This window comes from Leptonychotes weddellii, chromosome 12 (assembly GCF_054177405.1).
Source record: "Leptonychotes weddellii isolate Sample4059 chromosome 12, ASM5417740v2, whole genome shotgun sequence".
In the NCBI taxonomy this organism is placed as follows: domain Eukaryota; kingdom Metazoa; phylum Chordata; class Mammalia; order Carnivora; family Phocidae; genus Leptonychotes; species Leptonychotes weddellii.
This window is the reverse complement of record NC_138380.1, coordinates 25,872,502-25,887,734: the sequence shown is the minus strand read 5'-3', so window position 1 is coordinate 25,887,734 and position 15,233 is coordinate 25,872,502. Positions and strand designations below refer to the sequence as shown.

The 15,233-nt window shown below is 40.0% G+C and overlaps 1 protein-coding gene across 4 annotated transcripts in view; it reads left to right on the top strand.

Moving 5' to 3' along the window:
* Window positions 1-15,233, top strand: part of PTPRZ1 (protein tyrosine phosphatase receptor type Z1) — a 167,683-nt gene that overhangs the window by 70,921 nt on the left and 81,529 nt on the right. The gene's annotated exons all lie outside the window — the stretch shown is intronic.

Sequence of the window (15,233 nt, the reverse complement as noted above, 5' to 3'; positions counted from 1 at the left end):
TATTTCTCAATCAGAGAGAGAGAGAACACAAGCAGGAGGAGGGGCAGTCAGAGAAGCAGGCTCCCCGCTGAGAAGGGAGGCTGATGTGGGGCTCCATCCCAGGACCCTGGGATCATGCCCTGAGCCAAAGGCAGACGCTTAACCGACTGAGCCACCCAGGCATCCCGAAACTCCCAACATTTTAGATAGATTTCTTTTTTTTTAAATATTTTATTTATTTATTTGACAGAGAGAGATATCGAGAGAGGGAACACAAGCAGGAGCAGAGGGAGAGGGAGAAGCAGGCTTCCCGCTGAGCAGGGAGCCCGACATGGGGCTCGATCCCAGGACTCTGGGATCATGACCCGAGCCGAAGGCAGATGCTTAATGACTAAGCCACCCAGGCTCCCCTAGATAGATTTCTTAAACAAGGAATAGCAGTGGCTTTGTGGAGTTGAGATATTATAACCTCATTGCTATCTACCACTGAAGAAAACAATGTTTGCAATACTTTCTGGTATTACTAAACTTTTACAAGTTTGGTTTTTGAGCAGTGAAAAGAGTGACTTACTTGAATAACTTTTTAAATTTGACTGTCTTGAATACTTTTTAGAAGTGTGATGTTTATTATTTGGTAGGTGGCATTTGTGAGGATGTGGTATTGCCTTAATTAAACCAGAGCAAACACAAGAATTGGCTCTTCTGCGAGTGCATTGTTGACGTTTACCTTGCTCTTAAGTTTGGCCATCGTTCGTTATCAGATAGTTAAAAATGTCTAAAACAGATGTCAGCTGGAGCCTTCCAACCTTTCGAAGATGTAGGTTATGCTGGCTTAGAAGTCATCCTGCCTCTTCATTCCCTCACGTTCCACTGCCTGTGGAAATCCTAAACCCTCCATAGGATTTCTGTACCTTCTCAAGGGGCTTCCCTTCTCTGTGCCTGCTTCCCTTCCTCTTGCCCAGTGCTATGCAGTCATGCAAGGGCAAGGAAACTGCTCATCCAAAAAGAGAATCTACTTAAATCTATCATTACTGAAAAGGCTGTTAAGGAATCCTCCACTGGGCTGGATGCAAGTTAAGATACATTCGAATCCATGCAAGTATACCTTTATTTTGCATAAAGGATAAAACCTTGAATAATCAATTTATTAGAAATCAAATATACTTGTCTTGCCTGACTATTTTATCTTCATTTGGGATTGATAGACCCTTGGCAGAGACTCATACCATCTAGGTTTAAATCCTTTCTCTTCTTTAGCCCTTTTACATATATACTGAAAGATAGGGTCACTTGCTAGTTCAGTGGACTGTTGCAGTAAATCTCTTTGCAATGGAAATTGGTTGCCAGCTTGTTTTATCAGATTTATAAATTGCCATGGACTAGAATTATTTATATTCAAAAACTCTTTTATTTACACATCATCGCTAAGAATTACATTCAAAAAACAAAAGAAAGAGCCAGAGTGTTCAGACTTCTGTTCTTTTACAGGAGTTTCCTGCCTGAGACTAATCAAAAAATAAGTGGAGATTGAGAAAACAGAAAGGCTGGAGACATAGCAATAGTCTATGTTGTTCTCACAAGCTGCTTAATGCCACATTTAAAAAAAATCATTATAATTCATAATTCAACTTTAAGATTTTAAGAACTAAGCAATAAGTTTGCTCTTTATTTATTTTTTAAAGATTTTATTTATTTATTTGACAGAGAGAGACACAGCGAGAGAGGGAACACAAGCAGGGGGAGTGGGAGAGGGAGAAGCAGGCTTCCCGCTGAGCAGGGAGCCCGATGTGGGCTCGATCCCAAGACCCTGGGATCATGACCTGAGCCAAAGGCAGAAGCTTAAAGACTGAGCCACCCAGGCGCCCCACAAACAAACTCTTAATAAAACTTAAATAAGGCCATGCCACCTGCAACTTAAATCCCTTCAAAAGCCCAGCAGAAAAAGTTCAAACCCCTTGTCCTGGCATTCAAAGCCTCTACATGTGCTCACCTTTGCCCATTTCCTCTCTCTCTGCCTTGCATTTTATGTGTCAGCACATAGAAACTCCTACTGTTCTTCCCAAATAACCATTCTTTTTCTTTTCTGTGCTCATGCTGTTCTCTCTTCCCAGCTTTCTTCCCCACCTTTAATTTGATAATACTTGCCCACCAATTAAGACTTACCTCAGGCATCTTGTCATTCAGAACGCCTTCTTTGTCTTTTGTCCTATCTCGGTTCGGAACAACTCTTTTGTGTCCCTGGAATAGTCCATGCATATCTCTGCTATTATACTTATTAGATTATATTCTAATTAATAGTTGATATGTCTTGGGTCCTAACTAGAACTTGAGTTCTTTTTTTTTTTAATATTTTATTTATTTATTTATTTGAGAGAGAGAGAGAGAGCACGTGTATGCTAGCGGGGGGAGGGGGTGGTGAGGTGTGGGCAGAAGGAGAGGGAGATAAAGAGAATCTCAAGCCAGCTCTGGACTGAGTGCAGAGCCCAACATGGGGCTCCATCTCAAGACTCTGAGATCATGACCAGAGCCAAAACCAAGAGTGGGACGCTTAACGGACTGAGCCACCCAGGGGCCCCTAGAACGTGAGTTCTTGATGATGGATACTCTTTTTATTTGTCTGAGTTGTTTTTACCAGACTTATGTTCTATCTAACATTAAACACTCCGTAAGGACTTGATGAATGAGTAAACAGATGAACAAATAAAAGCTGTATTTAATGGAATTAAGTTTTGTTGGGAAATAAAGAATTCCTGGTGGGAGCAATGGATTTGTGGTATTTACCCACGGCTTCTTTCTTAGTCCTTGCTTGTGACCAATAACATGCATCTGGGAGATCTGGTTTCTGAGAGTATTTTGTGATAGGTGCGCATAGAGAGGAGGATCCTCGCTGATGGTTTTATATAGGAAGTAAGCCAGAATCTTTGGTCTTACAGGCAGCATGCTCTTTAACCAAAACAATGAAACAATACTATAGGAAAATTGATCGAAAGCCCTATAAGAAGTAGAAGGATATCAGGTTATACTCTATAGCTGTAGACTTCAACTCTGAATCCCCAATCCTCAGACCAAAGGGAGGAAAAAGAGCCACAGTGATGCCAAGGCAACTTGCAGAGCTATTCTACAAAGAGTTTTTTTATTTTTTATTCCAAACCAAGGAGTCATTTCCAGGGCTCTTTTTTTGGTTCTGTATTTGCGATATCATCAATAGTAGCCAGACTATAGCAACAAAGAAAAGAAATCTCGCTCTGTGTGTCTCTCCTCAATCTGCAGATAGTTTGCCTGCCTTTCATCGAGGTCAGTTAGTTAAGAACAAATGCTACAGAGTTGTGCAATTAATCAGCCTGCATTGCCTTCAGTCTCAATCCTGAAAATTAAACAGTGGATTCATTTGGAGAGAATCAGGCAAATATAAAAGTCATAACATTAATCACAGAGTTACCTAAATCCTCAACCTTTTCTTCCTTTTAGAAGTGGTGGCTTGTCAGGAGATGAAAGAGCAACAAGAAGTCTCCATAGTTTCTGGTCAGTGTTAAGTTTCAACGAGGATTTTTCTGATTTTAATTAGTTAAATATTCCATACCAGCCTATAGCAGTAGAAACACTGCAGTATTGGACTTCTTGTCACTCTTACCATTTTCTTTTTTTTTTAAGATTTTATTTATTTATTTATTTGAGCGAGCAAGAGAGAGAGAGAGAGAGCGCGCACATGAGAGGGGTTAGATATGTAGGTTAGATATGTAATTATACATACAATTTTATTTATTTATTTATTTATTTATTTATTTATTATACATTTGCATTTCACTTAGAGTTCATTCTGCTAGTGCTTCCCCCCACCCCCTCCCCGTTTCAGCAATTTCATCGATTCATCATTCTCTGTGCAAAACAACAAGCTTAATTTGCCAACAAATAGGGAGTGGAGAGTCATTTTACACAAAGACTCTTTCAGGAATATGTTCACTGAATTTCAACACAAGTAGAAGTACACATTTTCCCTTATGTTAATATAGTCAGTTTTACTCTATAACATACTCAATCTAGTTGAAAAGATCCCAACGAGAAACAATCAATAATATACAATTTTAAGTAAACTGAAATCAATTCATTTCATTTTTTTTTTATTTTTATTTTTTTTTAATTTTGTCTTAAATTTATTTTTTTATTTTTATTTTTTAGATTTTATTTATTTATTTGAGACAGAGAGAATGAGAGACAGAGAGCATGAGAGGGAGGAGGGTCAGAGGGAGAAGCAGACTCCCTGCGGAGCAGGGAGCCCGATGCGGGACTCGATCCCGGCACTCCAGGATCATGACCTGAGCCGAAGGCAGTCGCTTAACCAACTGAGCCACCCAGGCGCCCCTCGAATAGCTTTTTTAAAAATGACCTTTGTGGACGCCTGGGTAGCTCAGTCGGTTAAGCGTCTGCCTTTGGCTCAGGCCGTGATCCCAGGGTCCCGGGATCGAGTCCTGCATCGGGCTCCCTGCTCAACGGGGAGTCTGCTTCTCCTTCTGCCTGCCTCTCTCTCTCTCTCTGACAAATAAATAAATAAAATATTTAAAATAAAATAAAAAATGACCTTTCTCTCCCCATATCAGATCTGAGATTAGTGGTGGGGGCGGGGGGTTGGCTGGGAGCTTCCAGTTCCCTGACCTTGCAGGGCTCCTTCCCACCCAGGCTCCTGTTGGCCACTGTAGGATTGCAGCTCCCTATTCTCTGTGCTTGTCCATCAGGACCACTGAACTTGCAAAAACAAAACACACAGGGACACACTTTGGAGGGGTGCCTCTGCAGGTTCATGGCCTCCCGCATCAGCAGAGTCGTCGGTGCTTTCTATCCGTCTTTTCTGTTCACTCTTTCATTCTCCACGATTTTCCTCAAGCCGGGTCTCCTTCCTTCCTCTCCCCTACAGCTGATGATCCTGTCTCCCTTCCAGTTTTCCTGAGAAAATAGGGAATGAGGGTAAGAAGATTCATATATCTGCCAGTCTGTGCACATATGTTTTCTCATTGAATTTGCGCAGTTTCAGAGTGAGAGATTATGATTCCTATTGTACAGAGGTCACAGGTGTGTGGTGCTTCTAAATGATGTGCTCCACTACCAAACCTCTTTTCCTTCCATGTGATGTGATCTTGCTTTACAGCTGGAGCTCTGTGGTATGAACCATCAGATTTCTCTTTTTCCCATTTCTAAACACTTAGATACCAATCCATATTTCTTTGATTATTTTTTTAATGTTTCTTTTCTTCTCCTAGGCCAATAATCCTCCATCTTCTCCCCTTGGATGAACCTTGATTATGGACCTCCCTTCATTTCAAACTCCTTCTCTTTTTTTTAAAGATTTTATTTATTTATTTGACAGAGAGAGAGCAAGCACAAGCAGGGGGAGCAGCAGAAGGAGAGGGAGAAGCAGGGAGCCTGATGCGGGACTCGATCCCAGGACCCTGGGATCATGACCTGAGCTGAAGGCAGATACTTAACCAACTGAGCCACCCAGGGGCCCTCAAACTCCTTCTTGTAATAATTTTATCCCCTCCATACATCTGCATGCTTGAATCTCTTTCTGTGTTAAAATCCATTCCGCATCCTTGCCTCTGTCTCTGGATGGGCCCTGATCATTGTTCTTTCCTTCACAGTAAGCTTTTAAAAAGCATTTTCTTAACTCTACTTTGTTACCTCCAACTCACTCTTCTACACACTGTAGCCTGAATTCCAGGTCCATCATTTCACTGAAGTTGTTTTGTTCTAGGAATATGAGATTTGCAGTTTAAGAAATAACCAAATCCAGTAGTTAACTCTTTGATCATGACCCTTTGGGCTTTCAGCTGTGTATGAGATCTACTTTGGGATAATCTCTCATTAATGAAACTATCCTTTATGACTTTCACAATACCCTTTTCTCTTAAATTTGCCATTCTTTTTCAGGCCATTCATTCTTAATTTCTTTTGGTGCTTTCCCCTCCCCTCCTGCTCCTTCTGTGTTAGTGCTCTCCAGTGTCTTATCGTTGATCCTCTTCTCACCTGTCAACTTGAATTGAACTATATCCACATCCATCAAATTACCACCAGAGAGAGAGAGAGAGAGATCAGAAACTTACTTCAAAGTTCCTGTTGAAAATTTTAGGACTTTTTCAAGTTAGAAAAATCCAAAGTGATGATGTTCACGAACCTCTATCTCTAGTCCAGACCTCTTAATGGTTCCCAGACCCATATTTTTTATTGCCTAATGAACATCCATGGGCATCTTAAAGTCTGTAGATCCAAAACCAGATGCAAAGTCTTTCTTTCCATCTGTTCTCACAACGAACATGACTGGTACCATTGTCAACCCAAGTGTGCTCTAGTCAGGGTCTTGGAAGTCATCCTTTGCCCTTCTCTGTTGCTCACTTCCAAATAAGAATCCTTTAAAACTCCAACAACTCCAAACAACATCCTACTTTTAGTTGTTTATTGCATCAGTTTGTACCCCCCCATTTCTTGCCTTAAATAAATTCTTCTTTACTTCTTTATAGGACTTATTTCATTTTCTGATTAAAGCATGGTTAATTGTGACCTATTATGAGCATCATCCTCTTGTTCCACTTATTGATTTCATTTATACCCACATAGATTATCAGGTTTCGATTACTTACATTAAGAGTAATAGTATTTTACTATGTCAGTGTCCTTAGATCTTTTCAGTTTGTGTTTTTATTTTTTCCCTGTGGTCTACAAAAACCTAAGTTTATTGTTTATTGCATTATAGAGCAGTAGTTTTTACTGTGAATTGTTTTTTAGGGTTTTTTGTTTGTGTACTTTGGATTTTTCTAACTTGAAAAAGTTCTACAATTTTAAACAGGAACTTTGAAGTAAGCTTCTGATCTTTCTCTCTCTATTTATACTGAACTTCAGTTAATAATTTTCAAAGTTACACAATGCTCACCACAAGATAACATCTGTCACCGTACAATGCTATTATTATAATACCATTGACTATATTCCCTATGCTGTATCTTTCATACCTGTGACTTCTTCATCCATTACTGGAAGCCTGTACCTCCCACTCCCTTTCGTTCATCCCCCCACTTCCTTCCCTTCTGGCAACCACCCGTTTATTCTCTGTATTTATGGGGTCTATTTTCTTAAATATTTTAATGCTCTAGGAACATTTGTGCTAACATTTTCTAGATAAATTGATAACTACCTTCCCTGACATGTTCCAATTGGATATATCAGCCAGGCTTGCCAAGATTTTCGGCTATCCTGATGTGAGGGTCCCATTAGAACAGACGATAAAGGAAAATGAGGTCTTGACTAAACAGCCTCTCATTCTGAAATTGTTTGCATTTGATCTGCTTTCAGTCCAGTTCTAATAACAACCATTATCTGTATTCACCAACTGCTTTGCTCTTACAAGCTCCAGAAACCTCTGTTTGGCCAGGAACAGAAACAGACATGCTAATTTGTGCATGTAAATGCATCCTCATTCTTGTTTCCACCATGGGAAGTTAGCTCAGACATCTTTCTTTGCTTTCAGTCAGCTTATGTGATGACATTTACTGGTGTGACATAAAATCACTTAATGATTGTTATTCAGTACTTTAAGGTTCTAGTTGCTTGTCTTTGAGGAAGCCCCCTTTCTCAAGCAGATGACTGCAGCATCTGATAAATGTCTACTTAAATATATCATCTTTCTGTTTTGCTGGAATTCTAAAATTCTGTACTAAATTTTCATTGACAATAACACTGATTTGTTTCATTTTTACATTGGATTTAACTGATATATGATCCAAGTCATTCACTACCAATAACTTTACACTATTTCAGTGACTTACATTTTGGTTTTTGGTAGATTCATTAGCATATATAAAGGAAGCCCCTAGTAATTTATAAAGCTGTGATTTATAGTGTGTGGAATTTTGAATGAAGTTAATTTAAGGCAATTAATAATAGATACTACCATCATCACCACAGTCCACACTTCAATATTACATTTATATTTGCTCTTATTAATATTTTTATATGTGAATATGTAGACATGAAAACCTTTTCTTACATCAAAACTGGGGCTAGAAAAGAAATTCATTAAGATTAAAAGAAGTATATATTTTTATTAACAATATTGTGGTCTTTAAAGAATCAGTTCTAAGTGTACTATTGTTCAAATCTTGGTAAATGTCAGCAATTTAGGGTATAAACTTAAAAAAAAGTAAATGTTGGGGTCATCTGGGGGGTGCAGTTGGTTAAAGCATCCTATTAAAGTGTCCAAATCTTGGTTTCAGCTCAGGTCTGATCTCAGGGTCGTGAGGTGGAGCCCCACCTTGGGCACTGCGCTCAGCGCAGAGTCTCTTGAGATTCTCTCTCTCCCCTCTCTCCCTCTAAACATCCCCCCATCCTGGCTCGCTCACTCATGCTCTCTCTCCCTCTTTCAAATAAATAAACAAATCTTTATTTATTTAAAATATTTTATTTATTTATTTGACAAAGAGAGAGAGAGCATAAGCAGGGGGAGCAGCAGAGGGAGAGGGAGAAGCAGACTCCCCACTGAGCAGGAAGCCCGATGCAGGGTTCAATCCCAGGACCCTGGGATCACAACCTGAGCCGAAGGCAGATGCTTAACCAACTGAGCCACCCAGGCTCCCCAATAAATAAATCTTTAAAGACAAAAAGTAAATGTTGGGATTTTTATCATTTCTATGAATTTTCAGTGGCTCTCTGCTGAATACCCAATATTATAATTATTATTATATATTTATTACAATTTTATCCATTTTTCTGATACTGGAAGGTAAAACTCAACAGAAATACTGCAGAAAGAAGACAAAATGGTTTTTTATTTGATTTTCCTTTCATTTTCATCCCTTTCTCACTTTTTTCTCCAAATATTAAAAACCTGCATTTGTTTTATTTGCTTTTTTTAACTCATTCCTCTTTATTTTAAACTTTGGTTTTCTTCACTTGATATTTTTATACTAGGTACTGGTGGAGGAATATTTTCCTACAGAGAATGTATTCAAAAATGTGTTTCCATTTAGAACACTCATTGGTCAAGATGTGTAGTATAAGAACACTGAAGGGTGGGTAACTGTAGACATCTTATTGAAGTACATATTCATTCAGGAAACAATTATTTAATCCTTAAGTGCCAGGTTCTAAGAAAGGTACTGGAATTACCATATGATTGAGAGACATACTGTAGTTCAAATAAGTACAACAAGGTGTTTTAGCTCCTCAGGCAGCTATCACAAATACCACGGACTGGTAACTTGTAAACAACGGAAGTTTATTTCTCATGGTTTTGGAGGTTGGAAGTCCAAGAAGAAGGCACTAGTGAGGGCTACTTCCTTAGATCACTACCCTCCCACTGTAACCTCACAGGGCGGGTGGGGGGGTGGGGTAGGATGCGAGATCTCTCTGGGATCTTTTTCATAAGGGCACTAACCCATTCACAAGGGCTCTGCCCTTATGATCTGATCACCTCCCAAAGGCCCCATCTCTGAATATCATCACACTGAGGCTCAGATTATAATTTTTAACATGAATTTTGGGGTATTCGGTCCACTGCCCAGGGATTCTGTAAGAATCAAAAGAAGACAATAGAATATGCCTTTGAAACTGCCCCAAATTAAGAGGCCTATCTGTTTCTTCCTATCTTGTATTCCTGCCAGCTTACTCTCTGACAAGGCAGCTGTGAGCTCCTGACTGTTCCAAAGACTCTGTGCCTCCCACAGGCCTACCCAGGGACATTTGATAGTCTGCCTTACAACTCCTTCTAGAATTGCTTGATGTCCACTCTTGCTCATTGGACCAAGCTAGAGGACTCACTTCTCTCTGAGCACTGCCTGAACTTTTCTACCACCCTAGTTTGCTCTTGGTTCTGTCGGCCTGTCAGGATTCTGTGCTTCCCTCAGGGCCTCCGCTGTGTGCTTTCGCTCTCACATGTATTTCCATCCCATCTACTCCTTTAGGCATATTTGTCTACTTTAGACTTCACACGCCCCCCAACCTCCTGGAATGCAAGAATAAACAGAGGAGCAAACAAACTTGAACTCATGCAGATCTCCCACAGAGTCTAGAATTGCTTTCCATTCTGTTTGGAATAGAGAAGGCACAGAATGTAAATACTGAATACATTCATTTGGTGCACAAAGACTATATCACAAGCATTTAATTTATTTCTACTATGTGCAGACTCGAGGTTCGGCAATACCATATAGATGAGTTAGATAAATTAACAAACAAAATACAGTCTGTTAAGTGCTCCCATAGAGGAAAGCACAGGAAATTTATAGGAATGATACTAATTCAGATGAGTCAATATGTGGATGAGAGAATGGATGAATATGTGAATGAATAATTTATTTTAATTGTCTAGAGCTGACATTTAGTACTCTGCAGTCCTCTTTATGGGTGATCACCCTGATAATCTTCTGTTGCAACCACAGTGAGTCCTAATTTCTTCCTTCGTAAGGGTTGCTAATAACACTCAGGTGGATACGATATAGTTCTAATGAATTCTGTACACCTGCTTCCTCAGGTACATCAACCTGCCTTTAACCACTGTTTCCAGTTGCAACATTAAACATGTTAATTTGGGAATTTAAAAAATAATGTTTAAGCATAAGATTAATCTAATATTTCATTATTAAAGATAGGTAAGATCTATTTAATGCTTCTTTGATCTATGCTTCATCCTTGTGCACAATTTTAACACTTCATTAGTTTACTTCCTTTAGCTTTCTACTTACAGTGATTTGAAACAACCTTGCTTTTAGAGTCCTTTGCAAGAAGAACCTCAAGTTATTATTTTTTATGGACTTTTTCTGTTTTACAGACTTTTTCCGAAAAAATTCTGGGTCTTTTTTTTTTTGTCTTTTAATCACAAAAATTCAGGAGTCTTCTTGAATGTGTACTCTACTTGGCTCCATGATTTAGTTGGTATTTTAAACTGGATCCACACTCAATATAATCATTTGATATACTTCAAACATAATCCAGTCACTTAGGGTCATTGTGCTATAAAATGTCCAAACTTACAGGTCTTTCTTGATATTCTTCAGCAGAAGGTTAGTAGAGACCAGCCGAGAAAATTAACATGTAATAAACGGTCAAATATGACTACAGCTGATTTTAGAAAATTTTTTTAATTGTTTATTGTTTTTCTGTTGCCATTCATGTTAGATTTCTTTGAGGTTTTAAACTCATGAAACAAAAAACATGATCATTTTTTGTTTGTCTGATGTAGGCATTTAGCCAGTATTTATTGAACATGTACTATGTGCCAGGCTTTTTTTCTAGCTTCAGGGTGTGGAAACAAATAAATAAACATAATATTTTAGGAGAACAAAAATAAAGTAAGGAGAGGGGAGGGAGAGAAGTAACAGGATGTTCAGAGAGAGCCTCCCCAAAGAGATGCATCTGAGCAGAGACCTGATAGAAGTGGGAGAGTGAGTGAGTGAGCCTTGCAGACATGGGACAGAGCAGTCCAGGAAGCATTCCTGGAAGAAGTGGCAGCAAATGCCAAGCCCCGAGGCTTCCCATGCTCCAGGGAAAGAAAAGAAGCCTGTGTGACTGGAATAGAGTGATTAATGCTCAGGGGTAGGAAATGAGATCGGAGAGAATAGGAATGATGGTCTCTTAGAGGACCTCTTGGCCATGGGAAGGAGCTTATATTTTCTTCCAGGTGGGATGAAAAGGTATTGGAGGAACCCAGATCAGGAAGTGACACATGATTTGATATATATGTTAAAAGATTACTTTAGTTACTAATTGTATTAGTTTTCTTATGCAGCATAACAAATTGCTACAAATTTAGTGGCTTTTATTTTTTTTAAAGATTTTATTTATTTATTTATTCATTTGTTTGTTTATTTATTTTATTTAGAGAGTGTGATCAGGGGGAGGGGCAGATGGAGAGGGAAAGAGAATCTTAAGCAGACTCCCCGTTTAGCACAGAGCCTGACACAGGGCTCCACTAGGGGCTCGATCTCATGACCCAGAGATCACGACCTGAACGGAAATCAAGAGTCAGACGCTTAACCGACTGAGCCACCCAGGTGCCCCAAATTTTGTGGCTTTTAAACACATTTATTATCTCATAGTTTCCATGGGTCAGGAGTCAGAGAGAATGGACTACTTAACTGGGTCTCTGCTTAAGGTCTCATAAGTCTAAAACCAAGATGCTAGCTGGGCTGTATGCTCATGTGCAGCCTAGGGTTTATGCAGCTTGTTGGCAGGATTCACTTCCTTTTGGCAAGATTGACGTCCAGGTCCCTGTCTTTTGTTTGTTTATTTGTTTTTGCCATCTTAAATTTTTTCCACTGTGGTAAAAAACATAAAATTGTCCATCTTAACCATTTTTAAGTGTGCAGTTCAGTAGTGTTAAGTGTACTCACACTTGTAAAACAGATCCCCAGAACTTTCCATCTCACAAATCTGAAATTCTGTACCCATTAAACAGCTCCCCCTTTCCCCTCTCCCTATCTCCTGGTAACGACCATTCTGCTTTCTCTCTCTATGAATTTGGTTACTTTAGCTACCTCATGTAAATGGAATCACACAGCATTTGTCTTTTTGTAACTGGCCTATTACGCGTTTGTCCTTGCTGGCCGTCAGCCTGGGGGCACTCTCAGATCCTAGCTATATGTACCCCTCTTCCAGCCTAGCAGTGTACTTGTTCAAAGCCAGAAAGAGAATCTCTCACACTTTGAATCTTTCCCTCCATCTCCAGTTTGCTCTGACTGCGCCCTTCTTTAACAGAACATTATCACAGCACAGATTCCCATCACCTTTGTCATATAATGTAACCTAATTAAGGGAATGACCATCCCGTTAAATTCACAGCCTGCCCACCTTTGAGTGGAAGAGATTATACAGGATCTGTACAACCGAGTATGGGAATTTGCCGGGGGCAGGAGGGCATCTCAGAATTCTGCCTACAGGGGTACCTGAGTAGCTCAGTCGGTTAAGCATCTGCCTTCAGCTCAGGTCATGATCCCGGGGTCCTGGGATCGGGGCCGCGTCGGGCTCCCTGCTCAGCGGGGAGCCTGCTTCTCCCTCTACCTCTACTGTTCCCCTGCTTGTGCGCTCTCTCTCTCTCTCTAAAATAAATAAATAAAATCTTTAATAAAAAAAAAAAGACTTCTGCCTACCATGTAGGTGGAGAACGGGTTTGTAGATGGGGGGCAAGAGAAGCTGGAGACCGATTAGAAGGCATTCAAAATGTCTAAGCCATTGCTTCTCAAAATTTAATGTGTATATGAAACTTCTGGGGATCTGGTTAAAATTAGATTCTGACTTAGCAACGTTATGGTGGAGGCCTGATGCTCCCTAACAGTCTCCTAGGTGAGGGCAATGCTTGTGAGATAGCAAGACATAGACTCACAGGGACAGTGGCCTGGGCAAGGCTGGTAACAGTCGCGATGAGAAGTCATCTGATTAAGGATATTATTTGAAGGTAGACCCAAAAGGGCTTGCTGAGAAGGAACCAGAGGCATCGGGATGACTTTTACGTTCAGGGGATGACAGAGATCATAGGAGGAGTTTATTTCAGGGCAGAAATCAAGTGTTTAGTGGCGGATATGCCAAATTAGAACCACACAGAGATGATCATGAAATGATGTGGGAAATAGGTTGATTAATCATATGCAGTGTTTCTAGACACTTTACAGTTTTTGTTGCACCGTAACTGTGAGACTCTTCCTAAGGGTGCTTGAAATTTATTGCAGTGCATTAAAAAATTTAAGCAATACAAAGGGTCTTGCTGATTCATGCTGCATTCTCTCTGCTTCTCTTGCACTATTAGTGAAACAAGCCATGTTTTCTTTTCCACAGGCCAGTGTTCTTTACAGTGAAATTAACATATCGTTACTCAGATCATTAAAGCTGTTCCTAGAAGTCAAAATATGCACCCCTGGGCAAATTTAAAGCTCACTATATTCCAACACTCTCTAGGAATAGAGCTAGATTTTAAAATAAAATGAGTTTTCAGCACCTATTGATTTTGGTAGATGCCTCACAAGGAGATGAATTACCTAATTTTTCCTGGCTATCTAGGCCATTTCATGGTATGACTAATTATTATTTCATTCCTGAGCTAGATTATGCAAAGTTCGCTTTGTCACATTATGAGAGCTTTTCATGGAAGTCAAAATCTTCTCTGATGCCTTTATCTCAAAAACGAGATGGCATAGACTACGGTTGTTTGAGGATATGTTTACTTATAATTTCCCTAAACATTAACCATGTAAAATCTTGGCTTTACCCATACTCGTTTTCTGGGTTTTTTTAAAAGATTTTATTTATTTATTTGAGAGAGAGAGACAGAGAGAGCACGAGCAGTGGGGAGGGGAGGGGGGAAAGGGAGAAGCAGACTCCCTGCTTAGCCGGGAGCCTGAGGTGGAGCTTGATCCCAGGACCCTGAGATCGTTGACCAGAGCTGAAGGCAGACACTTAACTGACTGAGCCACCCAGGTGCCCCACCCGTACCCATTTTCTAAAAGAAGAGCTTTTGAAAGGGGGATAAGCCGAAAACTGTGCTGCCACCCTGCTCTTTCATGGGATGGCTGGAGACATGTAGAAAAAGAAAAGTTTAAGACCCTTAAATAAAACATACCTGTTCATAGTGTTGCTTGGACTCTAGCTAAGGTCATGTCCAATGACATAAGATTACAAGAGATGGTTCATGGTTTCAGGAGGTGTGAAATAAAGGCAGCACAGAGAAGCTTTGCTTCAAAGAACTGTGCATTCTGTGGAACAGGTGGAAATTCACTTCAGTGTAGGCAAAATCTTTACAGAAAGTCTTGTTTTCTGTTTCTCATTGTTAAGCAATAAAACCTGGTAGGCTTCAAGACCAAAAAAAAAAAAAGTGAGAGAGAGGAGGAGATATTTCGGGGAGAGCATGGTGATTATGTTTTTATAAGTCAGACCCTGAGCAGATGACAGTTAAACCAGATCATTCAATGGCAGGGGTGACAGAGGTCTGAAGAGAACTAGCCCCATGGAGAAGGCTAAAGAAGTCAGAATTTAACACCTGCCATCTTGACGCCTTTCGCTCTGGTACCTGGGCTCGGACTAACTACCTAATAGGGCAGTGAGGCTTTCTGTTGATTTGGAAGAGTCTGATGGCTAAAGCAAAGCCATTGTTGAACCCTGAACTTCATGCGGCTTCTCTATAGGCCTCTTTTTATAGTGTATTACAGGAAAGCCCAGAACCCACACCTACGCACAGTTGTTTTATGAACTGATTCAAAGAGGTTCCCATTTTTTCTACTGTTGTA